At 47.8% G+C, this 12,575-nt stretch overlaps 1 protein-coding gene across 3 annotated transcripts in view; it reads right to left on the bottom strand.

Annotated features, from left to right (window-relative positions):
* The window catches only part of PAPLA1 (Phosphatidic Acid Phospholipase A1), a 106,363-nt gene that overhangs the window by 14,768 nt on the left and 79,020 nt on the right, over positions 1-12,575 (bottom strand). The window lies entirely within an intron of this gene.

Here is a 12,575-nt window from a genome sequence, read left to right as displayed (position 1 = left end):
GCATTTCAAGGAGGCAACAGTCTGCAGGGCCAGAGCCAACTCTGCTGGTGCACATTTGGCTAGCTCTTTTTCTCACGCAGCTTCAGCCGGGCACACTCGTAACCAGTGGTGTAGCCAGAAAATTTTTCGGGGGGTGTTATCCGCTACCAGTAAAAAAATAAAAAGAAAGAAAACCTGCGCCCAAAATATCGTAGTCACTTTTTCTGCTGTAACCAAGCTGGAGAGTTAGTTGTTTCGTTCACTGTAATATCTAGATAATACAAGTGCACACACTACTCCGAGGACTTGATTCGTAAGGAACATTTATTTTCTCACAAAAATATATTCGTACAAAAAAATCGCGGACATTTGAAATATTTCCACACAGTATACAACAACACAAAAGCTTCTGCTCTACAACAAAGCCAGCAACTGCGAATGAATGGCATTTGTCAAAACTTCTACCCCATGCCTGTCAACCTGCGCCCGTGCACAGAGGCACTTTAAAAGAAATTCACTTTTTATTTTCACGACAGTTTACGGTCATTTGAGGACAGTGCAAAGGAAGAAAAAGTAGGCTGACATGAAAAGCTATGCTTTACTGGGTGAACGGTGCCTACAGTTTAAAAGGAGTGCCATACGTTGTGCAATAACAAAGCAGGCTGGCTGTCTTCTGCAATAACTTCCGCTTCCCAGGAACTATTTCTCTCAACAAACCGACACTTGTCTTGTTTACATTTGTACAGCTTAATATATTGATGCGGCGTGAACAGCACGGGCAAAACAAAGGCCGAAAGGAGGGGGAATGCAGAAAATTTTGGGGGGTGTTCTGACCCCCCCCGCTGCTCGTAACCATCCTTGCATAAAACCTTGCATACCTGACCTTCACGGCCGGTGTTCAGCATGTTCTCACCGCAATTTGCCGGGCAATCACGCCATGACACAGCACACAAAGTAAACGATGCTAAACACCTGCAATGCGCACGTGCCTGACTACATGCTTCTGTTGATGACGGACGGGCGGACGTATGATATGAAATTTCAACTCTGCCCCAAAAAATTGTTGACACTTTTTTTCTCACGTAATGAACCTTCTCCTCAAATTGATGTCAACTTTTCTGGAAAAAAAAAAATCTCTGCCTCTCCCGTAACCGAGAGTAGAGTAAGCATGAAAAGTTTACGGGCCTCCTTCAGGCGCTGTTCTTCTAGCTGGGCAGTGCGCCGTGTCTCTCTGGCGTCTTTTGCTGCCTGTCGTGCTGCCGCCTTGAACCGCTTTTCTTCTTCCAACAGGGCAGCGCGCTCAGCGTCTTCATGGCGTTGTCGGCAGGGGCGAGCATTCTTCTGCTGTGGCGTATCAGTCGCAAAGCGATCGCTTTCCGCAAGGCGCTTCGTACCTCTCCTTTCGTCAGGCTCCATTGCTCGGCTTAAGCAGCTGTGTACGCGGGCACGACGAGACGCAGGCCTGACAAGAATGTACAGGGTGGTCCACTCTAAGTGCGAACACAGCTCCGCGGAGCGCCAGCGGATCCGGCTCGTTTGCGCATCGAAGCAAAGCCGCGCAGGCGCACAGGGGCCCGGGGCAGGAGCTTCGTGTTGTCTGCTACAGCGCTGCGTGCACCTCAAGCGAGGTGCAAGCGAGGTGCGCACCAGCGCGGTAGCAGACGACACGAAGCTCCTCCCCCGGGCCCCTGTGCGCCTTTGCTTCGATGCGCGAAGCCCCTAACAGATCACGTATGACAATGAAGTGTATCATGGCATTTATGTGCTTTTCGCACGCGTTATTAGAAATCGGAAATTATAATTCCGTGCATTATCAAATGCACAGCTCGAGTGATATCTTGATGAACACTGAGAAGACACTGGCAGCAGTTATTTTTTGTGACTCGTTTGGAGAGCAACCGGCGCTTGTATGCCGGTCCCGTAGGAGGGCTTAGAGAGTCTCGTTGAAACTCGTTAAATCTCGTACGGTGCCCGGATGTTCTCGTTTCAGAGCCCGGATGAGTGGGATTCAGTGCCCGGATGAGTGGGATTCAGTGCCCGGATGAGTGGGATTCAGTGCCCAGATGAGTGGGATTCAGTGCCCAGATGAGTGGGATTCAGTGCCCAGATGAGTGGGATTCAGTGCCCGGATGAGTGGGATTCAGTGCCCGGATGAGTGGGATTCAGTGCCCGGATTCAGTGCCCGGATGAGTGGGATTCAGTGCCCGGATGAGTGGAATTCAGTGCCCGGATGAGTGGAATTCAGCGCCCGGATGAGTGGAATTCAGTGCCCGGATGAGTGGAATTCAGCGCCCGGATGAGTGGAATTCAGCGCCCGGATGAGTGGAATTCAGCGCCCGGATGAGTGAAATTCATTGCCCGGATGAGTGGAATTCAGTGCCCGGATGAGTGGGATTCAGTGCCCGGATGAGTGGGATTCAGTGCCCGGATGAGTGGAATTCAGTGCCCGGATGAGTGGGATTCAGTGCCCGGATGAGTGGAATTCAGTGCCCAGATGAGTGGAATTCAGTGCCCGGATGAGTGGGATTCAGTGCCCGGATGAGTGGAATTCAGTGCCCGGATGAGTGGAATTCAGTGCCCGGATGAGTGGAATTCATTGCCCGGATGAGTGGAATTCAGTGCCCGGATGAGTGGAATTCAGTGCCCGGATGAGTGGAATTCAGTGCCCCGATGAGTGGAATTCAGCGCCCGGATGAGTGGAATTCAGTGCCCGGATGAGTGGAATTCAGTGCCTGGATGAGTGGAATTCAGTGCCCGGATGAGTGGAATTCAGCGCCCGGATGAGTGGAATTCAGTGCCCGGATGAGTGGAATTCAGTGCCCGGATGAGTGGAATTCAGTGCCCGGATGAGTGGAATTCAGCGCCCGGATGAGTGGAATTCAGTGCCCGGATGAGTGGAATTCAGTGCCCGGATGAGTGGAATTCAGCGCCCGGATGAGTGGAATTCAGCGCCCGGATGAGTGGAATTCAGTGCCCGGATGAGTGGAATTCAGTGCCCCGATGAGTGGAATTCAGCGCCCGGATGAGTGGAATTCAGTGCCCGGATGAGTGGAATTCAGTGCCTGGATGAGTGGAATTCAGTGCCCGGATGAGTGGAATTCAGCGCCCGGATGAGTGGAATTCAGTGCCCGGATGAGTGGAATTCAGTGCCCCGATGAGTGGAATTCAGCGCCCGGATGAGTGGAATTCAGTGCCCGGATGAGTGGAATTCAGTGCCTGGATGAGTGGAATTCAGTGCCCGGATGAGTGGAATTCAGCGCCCGGATGAGTGGAATTCAGTGCCCGGATGAGTGGAATTCAGTGCCCGGATGAGTGGGATTCAGAGCCCGGATGTTGGCTCTCGGTCTCGGCGTGACCTCACCACACTGCCGACAAGGGGAGCTAAGAGCATTTCATGCTTAAAAATGTGGTTTCATTATGCAAGTATACAGGGTAATTTCCCGGTATCAAGGCAATTGTGCACAACTGATTTCTGAGGTATGCTGCACAAGGAAGCATCAGTTCTCTATGACAGGTGTGTATGCCACTGTACTTCGCAAAGGTCTACACGCCGCCAGATGATGGCTAGCTAATGAATGATTCATTTTTTTGACATCCCTTCCTTACTGCGTGATGCTTTCTTCTTTTTTTGTTTCGGGATATACAGTTAAACATGTATATAATGAAGTTGAAAAAAGTCAGGAATTTTTCATTACACCCAGGTTTTCGTTACATGCAGTTTTCGCGAGAACGGAAACCAAAATAAGAAATAAATGTAGGTGAAATCAGCTTGAAAATGTTTACAGGAAACCCCATTATTCGATGTCTCATAGCATGGCTGTCACCTCTGCCGCGGCTTGCGTATGTTCGGAATGTATGGAGTGTTTTTACGCCTGCAAGTCGCCAGAGGGTGAAGCGGTGGCTGAAGTGCAGAAAGCCTGCCACCATGGCCGAGTGACTGGGCCACGGAAGTGTTGAAAACAAACACTACCATGAAAAGCGAATGTGTCCAGGACAACTGCAGCCGGTGGCGTCCGCGGCTGCTGAGCAGGCGTCCAAAGGTACGTGGTGGCATGCATTCAAGCACGCAAATCTTTATAGATACTTCTGCGCGCATGCTAAAGCAAGTACATTGGTGCTGAGGTGAACACTTTCGTGATTTTAACAGAAGAGTCAGCGCACAGACCTAATTCCTCAGTGGTATTTGCCACCTGTTGATTGTAACTGCTTTCGCATCGAGGGATACGCGGCAGCACGCCGCCGCTTCTTCGCTCCGTGTATATCTCCAGCCGTGCGTCACACCGCCACGATGTTTTCTCCCACGCAAATGTCATAGAAAAAAACACCTGGCAACCTCTGCGTGTAGCCACATAGTACTGTTGTGTGAGCTACACTGCCCACAGTCTCGCCGTTCTTGCACAACCGCATGCACGAGGAGCGAGCGGTGTGCAACTTGGCGCAAATATGACATTCCTCTGCTCATTGGAGTCATGCGTTTTATTTTCAGCTATACCTGGTAAAGTTCTAGGGTAATTATAATTAACACCCTCGTCAAGTCACCCTTGGTCTTGAAAGTGCGGAAATTGTTTATGCCAGCATGTTCCCAAAGCCCTGTTCTCTATGATGGTGATATTACTTTTTTTTTTTTAGATTCTCAGTACTTATGCATGCATAGTCACATGAAAATTTTTCTTATAAAAATAACTAACATATACTACTGCTCCTGTAGGAAAAAAATGGAGAGATTTATTGCACTCCTCAACGTCTCTGGAATCGTTGGCGACAAATAGAATCATTCTATTTCCATTCGTTCCAAATTTACGAAGGGGGGAATGGCCTCTTCGCTTTGGCCAAAGAAATGCGGCAGCGCAATCAACGAAACCTCTGATCCCTCTTCGCAGTGATGTCGCCGGAAACCCACAGAGTTCGCGACGTGCCAGGACCAACGAAACCCCTCACAATTTTTGACGAACAATGATGTAAAAACTGTAACTTTATGAATTTCTACTGAACATTTTGCTGCAATTTTTCGTCACCAAACAGAAGACCCAGCTGGGGCTAGGAAAGAATTTCAGGAATCCAAACGTTTCACCAAATTGACCAGTTTAAGAAGGGGAGAAGTCAGCCTGGCTGGTGCCTGATATGACGGCTAAAAACAACGGTTACGCGAGACAGATGAGATCGGGGACACGATCGACGCTGTCCCCACTTTTCGCACTGCGCGACACGTGTCAACAGACGGTGAGTGCACATCGGCTGTGCCGAAAAAACGCCAGTGCTTCCCTCACTACTGTCCCGAGGTAAAATCGTTCTGCCCAGTGCAGAGTGTCAAAAACTTCTTTTATTCAATGCCTACGGTAGAAACCAACGGGAGAAACGCTTTCTAGCCATAATACAATACACTGTGGCAAAATACGCCGTACATGGCCAACGCGAGCCCGTGTACTTCGAGCAATACTAAGTTGAAAGCATCAACCATTGCTACGATTCTCAGAAACTCAAAACGCGCCTACAAGCCGGATAATCTACCAAATGCTTTTTTACGTATGTATGCGGAACAGATACAGTAGAACCTCGTTAATTCGAAGTCCGTCGGACCGCGAAAAATCATCGAATTAACCGGGTTTTCGAATTATCAAAAATCGACGAAAAATTAGAAAATAAACGTACGAAACATGGCTGCATCAACACTGCACCTTTATTTTGCCTGAAAAACGGTCACTTGAAGTAGTCATCGATGCACGACTGCTCGGCGCAGGGTGCGTACATACTCCGATGTTCTCGGCGCGCGGGCGAGAGCCAGTTGTGGTCGGATACGTCAGATCGGCGACGCTACGCCAGGCGCTCCGACGCGACTGCTACTTGTGGCTACGGGTACGCTCGCTCTTCTGCCAACCTTTGATTGGGGGCACTGCTTGGAGCGGAGCTCCAGCGAGCGCAGAACGTTCTTCATTCGACACGCCGCCTGGGAGAGGAGGCGAAGGGAGTAGAGGGGAGGAGTGGCGCGGGAGGCGTGCGCAGTGCATTCAGGGTGGGCGGCTTCGGCGCGCTCGGCGCGAAATAGAGACATGCTCCACGGTGCGGTCAGAGTGCGCCGAAGCCGCCGGACACGTCCGCGGTCATAGCCGTGGCGTGCGAGCGCTCGCTACGTCGGAGTATAAACGCGCCTGACCACAGAACACGTTTGATCGCAGCACCGAACAATCAAAACACTACGAACAGCGTCTGCCACTAGCTAGACAAACAACGGAAACGGAGCCAGAAAAATTGTGACCTAGCGGCACTTGGTTGTTGCTTTGTCAACTAAAGCTAGCCTCCGAGACTGGTAGTCGACTGTGCAGATCGCTGAGGCACAACAAACCACCGGAAACCGAAAATTGATTTACAGTGCCGCCTGGCTGCCACTCTGGCAACTCAACTATACTGGCCTCAGAGACTGGCAACGCATTTTTCTTTTCGCGAATCACGGAGGCCATGGTTTAAACCTACGTATTATCCGGAGAGGGGCGCGCTGGCTGTTCAAATTATCCGGCAAATTTTGCATGGAAACTGTTGGGACCGCCGAAAACCTTCGAATTACACGGGATTTCGAATAAACCGAGTTCGAATTAACGAGGTATTACTGTATGCGTTTTTTAACTGACTTTTTTAAATTATCATTTCAATTAGGAGAAATGCCATCTAACTGGCATACCGCAAGAGTTGTTCCAATTCATAAAAATGGTGACCATCTGACAGTATCCAATTATCGTCCCATTTCTATAACAAACACTTGCAGTAAATTATTAGAGCACATTGTCGCAGGCTTTATTCGTCAGTTTTTGACAGACCATAATGTCCTCTCTCCATGACAACATGGGTTTCGAAAGGGACAATCAACAACAACCCAACTTGAGTCAGTTGTTCATGAAATCTCTCAGATGCTTGACGCGTCCGGGCAAGTCGATATGCTCTTTTTTGATTTTAGTAAAGCGTTCAATAAGGTTCCCCATGGAAAATTACTTCACAAACTGGAGCGCATTGGTCTTCCTACAAAAATTCAGGGGGGCACTTTTAAAGTGTGGTGAAGCGGAAGCCTTAAGCGCTGTGTTGCTGCTTGTGTCACTCATGTGATTAAAACGTTAAGCTTCGCCTCTAAGAGTGGAATGTGACAGCGTCTTGTGCCAGGGAGTCCACAGAACGTCATCGCCCGTTCGGCTCTACACCTTGCTCGTCGGCAAATTAGTTTTTGAGGAAAGGAAATGTATCTGTCTCGCATATCTCGGTGGACACCTGAACCTCGCCGTAAGAGAAGGAAGGAAGACGGGAGTGAACGAACACACCGTATTCACTAGACGCGCCTTTGTTCATTCCAAACCATCGAGCTGGCATGGCGGAGTGGATAGCGTGCTCGTCTCGCACTCCGGAGACCCTGGTTCGATTCCCCAACTCGACACATTTCCTACTCTGTTTTATTTATCCTTCTGGTCCGACTAGAAAGGTTAATTAGGTTAATTGGTTAATGGGTAAATGGGACTAATGCAGTCCCACTTACTTGGAGTATCACTACACCATCCCTTTAATTGGTTGCATGGTTACTAGCCAACATACAATTGGCCGCGTTTGAAATTCGCGCACTCTGACATCATGACCATTTCGACCAATTGAAAAGCGTGACATTTCTGTCCCCATTAGGTTAATTGGTTAATTGAAGTAAGTGGGACTAACACAGTCCCACTTACTTAGAGCATCACTATACCATCCCTTTATTTGGTTGCATGGTTACTAGCCAACGTACAATTGGCCGCGTTTGAAATTCGCGCACTCTGACGTCATGACCATTTCGACCAATTGAAAAGCGCGACATTTCTGTCCTCATTAGGTTAATTGGTTAATTGAAGTAAGTGGGACTAACACAGTCCCATTTACTTAGAGCATCACTATACCATACCTTTAATTGGTTGCATGGCTACTAGCCAAAGTACAATTGGCCGCGTTTGAAATTCGCACACTGTGACGTCATGACCATTTTGACCAATTGAAAAGTGTGACATTTCTGTCGACAACTCCTGCTTACAACGATGAGGCATTAAAGGCTTCCGCCTTAATATTATAACATGGATCCAGGCCTATCTCCGTCACAGGCAGCAATTCGTAGAAATAAACAAATGTTCTTCCAATATCCGTCAGGTAACTTCTGGTGTATCGCAAGGCAGCGTATTAGGACCACTTTTATTTTTCATCTGTATTAATGATATATAGTCGACGTAATTCCTGATGATGTCCATGTTAATTTATTTGCAGATGACTGTGTCATTTTTAGAAAAATTGTTTCCAGGAACGACAAAAAATACTTACATTTGTGACGGAACAGTGCAAAACACCGGGACAAGAGACAAGCGCTGTCTCTTGTCCCGGTGTTTTGCGCTGTTCCGTCACAAATGAGTAACCAACATGCCCAAGCTGCAGTCCTGGCTGAAATACTTACAGCAATCAGTTAATGTTATCCGTGATTGGTGTGAACTTTGGAGCATGGAAATCAATGTAAACAAAACAGTTTGGTTGCGAGTCACACGGAAAAAAGAACCTAGTGTATTTTCTTATGTACTTAACAACACAATAATATCTGAGGTTGAAAAATACAAGTACTTGGGTGTCACATTCAATAATAAACTCTCTAGGTCAAACCATATTTCCATTACATGTTCAGCAGCGTTGCGCAAGTTGTGGTTCCTGAAAAGGAAACTTGCGTTGAATTCCAATGGCATAGCGCTCGGCCGGATCACAAACCCCACTCCGGCGGAGTACACTGCCTCCTAGTTTGCAAATGGAAGCGCTTAGTGCAGGAAAAGCTCTTCCGGGGGATACAGACGACCTGAGCGTTTTGTGCTGAAATGGACCACCCAGCCATGGCTACCCGATGATCCCCTGCAGACGGGAAGCGCCCAGTCCTGAGAGGAAGTAGACGCAAGCACCCGTCACGCGGTTACCTAATCGGCCAATTTCGGTGGAGCAAATCTTGATCGCCACTGGAATAGATTTGCTCCCACCAGAGCAGAAAAACTTGATCTGGATCTGCCATCGGAATTCAACATTAGACACGCACCTGTAAATACCAAAATGTTAGCATAGAACACATTTGTCCGTTCCAAATTGGAGTATGCAGCAGTTGTATGGGATCCTCATACTAAAAAGAATACAGTGGAACCTCGATTATACGAAACCGCGCGAAACCGTCGTATAATCCGGGTGTCGTATAATCGAAAATCAAAGAATGCGGCCAGTGGCGCTCGGCCTTTCGCCGAAAACTGTTGACCGACTTCAAGCCCGCGGCAAGTACGGCAATCAGATTAAAAAAGACAAAACCCAGCATTTGTTTGAAACAGATTTGCAAAAAAATCTTTATTACCGTTTAAAAAAAATCGGTAATTTTTTTTTTTTTGCACCTTTGCCCAACCTCGGCGCATCAACTTTCTTTCAAGGGCTGCCACGTCCCCGGCAGTAGGTCGCCAACATCGTCGCGCGCAAGCAAAGCGCCGGATGTTGTCCACGCTCTGCAACACGTCCGCGTAACTAGGAATGGGAGCGAGCGCAAACCTCTGCATCGTTGTCCACTTCCTCTTCGTCGGAAGTTTTATCGTGGGGCACAAGCATCCATTACTTCCATTACAAAAAGCGCCGTGGACGCCGCTGTCCTCGCTTGGGCGAGCGCGGCCTCGTCCGCTTATCTGTTTTTTCATCAGCGTCGGCTCCTGCGGACGCATCTGTTGCTGCCACGCGCGTCTTATCTTTTCTCTTTATCTTTCCTCTGATCTTTTAACTCTCCTCGGCAGCGGTGGTGGCTTGGCTCACGCCAGTAGGCGGGCCCGTGCGCTTTCCTTTTCATCCTTCTCTCAGTCGCAACAACAACACGCAGGCCGCGCCTCCTTGGGACTCCGACTGCACAGGCTCGACGAAAAAGAGAGCAATTGCACTTGGCGGCCTCGGCAACGCTCTCTTCCGCGCAAAAACGGGGGTGCTTAGATTCGCATGCAAAGTTTTTTTTTTCAGAAATTTTTTTCCGAAAATAGGGGGGGGTGCTTAGAATCGTGAAAATACGGTACATCCCGGCCTGCGTTTGCTGACGACCTTTTTTGACGGACGGTACGAGCCAGCCGTCGTACGAAGCGGGGTCCTTCTAAAATTTGCGTCGTATAACCGAGGTTTTTAATGCATTGTCTCTATGGCGGTTTTGCCGGGACCGCACAAATTCGTCGTAAAATGCGGGTCGTCACATGACCGGGGGACGTATAATCGAGGTTCCACTGTATAATGAATTTAGAGCGTGTTCAAAGAAAGGCTATCAGATTCATCTTTGGTAAATATAAAAGACAGGATTCCCCGTCTTTAATAATGCTTATAAATAAAATCAGTACGCTGGAAAACACAATTTTTACACAACATTATAAATGGAAAAAGCGCACTTCAGCGGCCTCACTGCTTAAAACCTCTATGTTCACGCCAGACAAGACATAACCTTTCACTGATGCAAATATTTTCTAAAACAAAATCCCAAGTGAATAGTTTTTTTCCATGTACTATACACGAATGGAATTCCATACCTGACAAGGTATTGCAATCACAAAACTTTGCAGAAGAGCTGGAAAAACATTTTTCTTCTATAAACTAATACCCGTGACACACGCGCAAAAGAAATGACAGTAAATGCTTAAGGCCTTAAGTTTGTTAATGCCATTATTTTCGGAGTTGGTGCTACACGTCCACTTTTAATGCCATTATCGAAAGTGACGATGACGATAACGCTTGCAAGGTAGTCAAAAGTTTCATCTTAATATAAACATTCCTAATGAGCAGAATATATCGGGAATGGTGTTCAAATGTAATGTAAAAACGATTTTGCAGAAAATACGGCTGTTCCTGCTTTACAAGTCGAAAAAGTAGCCATAAACTCGCATGTCAGCACATAAGTCGAGAGTACCAGTCAATAAGGCTGGTTAAAATGGCGCTCTTCGCATCGAAAATGCGGTTTAGGTGCCTCATCTGGCTGAAAGTTAAGAATTAACCATTCTATAGTGGGCTAGGCAGTTGTAACTGACAAAGCTGCATGCTTTTCTGCGTGTCGAATGGGAACGAGAGTACACATTGCACGGGCAAATGAGTTGTGGCGAACTCAGTAGGTCGCGAATGGCAGTAAGGCTAATGCCATTAAATTTATGCATGTGGCACCACACGAATGCCATTAAAACTTAAGGCAGTAAGCACTTAACGGCATTAAATCTGTCCGTGTGGCACGGGTATAAAGCAGTGTTTGCAACCTACTATGTTTTCCTAATTTCTTCACCCGTGATGCCTTTTTTTTCCCCAAAGACAGCTCTGTTGTTTTGAGTAAAAACTGCCCGCCTGTTTGTAATTTCACCTGTGCGGCTCTTCATGTTTTGTTAGTTATTGTGCTGGTGCCAGAATGTACTTGTTTGAGTAACACTGTTACACCCAGCATTATTTCTCGTTAGTGTTTATTGTTGTTTTGCATTGTCACACCTTTTACTGTATTGCCCCTCCTGCTAGGGCCAGTTTTTTGGCCTGCAGTATCAATAAATAAATAAATAAATAAAGCCTTGAAAACCGGCGCTGCACCACCTCAACTGGACGCCACTCCCTGGCCTCTTGCCTACCGTGAGCCCGCTAGCGACTGCAGCGCCACCTCGCTTGTTTGCAAACATGGAGGAGGTCTATAAGCACGAGCCCGCTGACCCAGGGAGCCATTATGCGCACTTCCTTTCCTTAAAATGATCGGAGTGCCAAACGTTGTCAAAGCCAACGCCAGTGAATGCAACGAACGCCGGCGGCCTTCAGCGCCTGGCTGTCAGTGCCTCCCCTCTCGTTCAGGTGTGTGGACACCTGCCAATTTTATGTGCACCACAAACCACACATCAGGAGAGAGACGGGGTGTGACGTCACCCGCTTCCCAGAGCTCCGCAACCCGGCTTGTCAAGCAACAGAGATGCGCTCTTGTCAGTTCGTGCTTTACTTTTCAGCCAAATTACGCAACTCAGCACAAGCTTACAGACAGTCGGCCTAGCGAGTTCATTACAGCAAGGCCAACCGCCGCTAGGCGTTCGTTACATGGAGGTCTCAAATACACGCGCTACAATAGGGAAGTGGAAAACCTTGTTATATCGTGGAATTCACTATATGGAGGTTCATTACATACAGGTTTAAATGTATCACATATGTGAAAAAAATCAACAACTAAACTCTATGCAAGATGAAAGCTGTGTAAAAAATGCTTGAGATCAGTTCAAAAACTGGGCTCATCCAAACGACTCCTGTTTGATTAAAGGGCAGGCTAGTTTCAGATACGACGTGTGTGCGTGCAAGTACCTTGTTCACTTGTACATCTGTATTTGATGCACTATGAAAAGCAAGAAGCATTCGACCAAATGAGCACACTGCAAGCAAGTTTTTCTACGGATAATGACAAAACAAAACAGCTCTCAGCTTGCCAATAAAACCATCAGTGGATGCATGTGGACGCACATCAAATCTAGCAGAATCTCCTCCTCCATGCCAATGTCTTGTGAGCGAGCAACACACAGGAGGCGCTTACCCGCCGCTGTGCGTGCCTTTCGCGGACCTCA

This window comes from Amblyomma mixtum, chromosome 3, assembly GCF_055824585.1.
Source record: "Amblyomma mixtum isolate Tamu chromosome 3, ASM5582458v1, whole genome shotgun sequence".
Classification (NCBI taxonomy): Eukaryota; Metazoa; Arthropoda; class Arachnida; order Ixodida; family Ixodidae; genus Amblyomma; species Amblyomma mixtum.
Note: the sequence above shows the minus strand (reverse complement) of the source record. Positions and strands in the feature narration are given on the sequence as shown.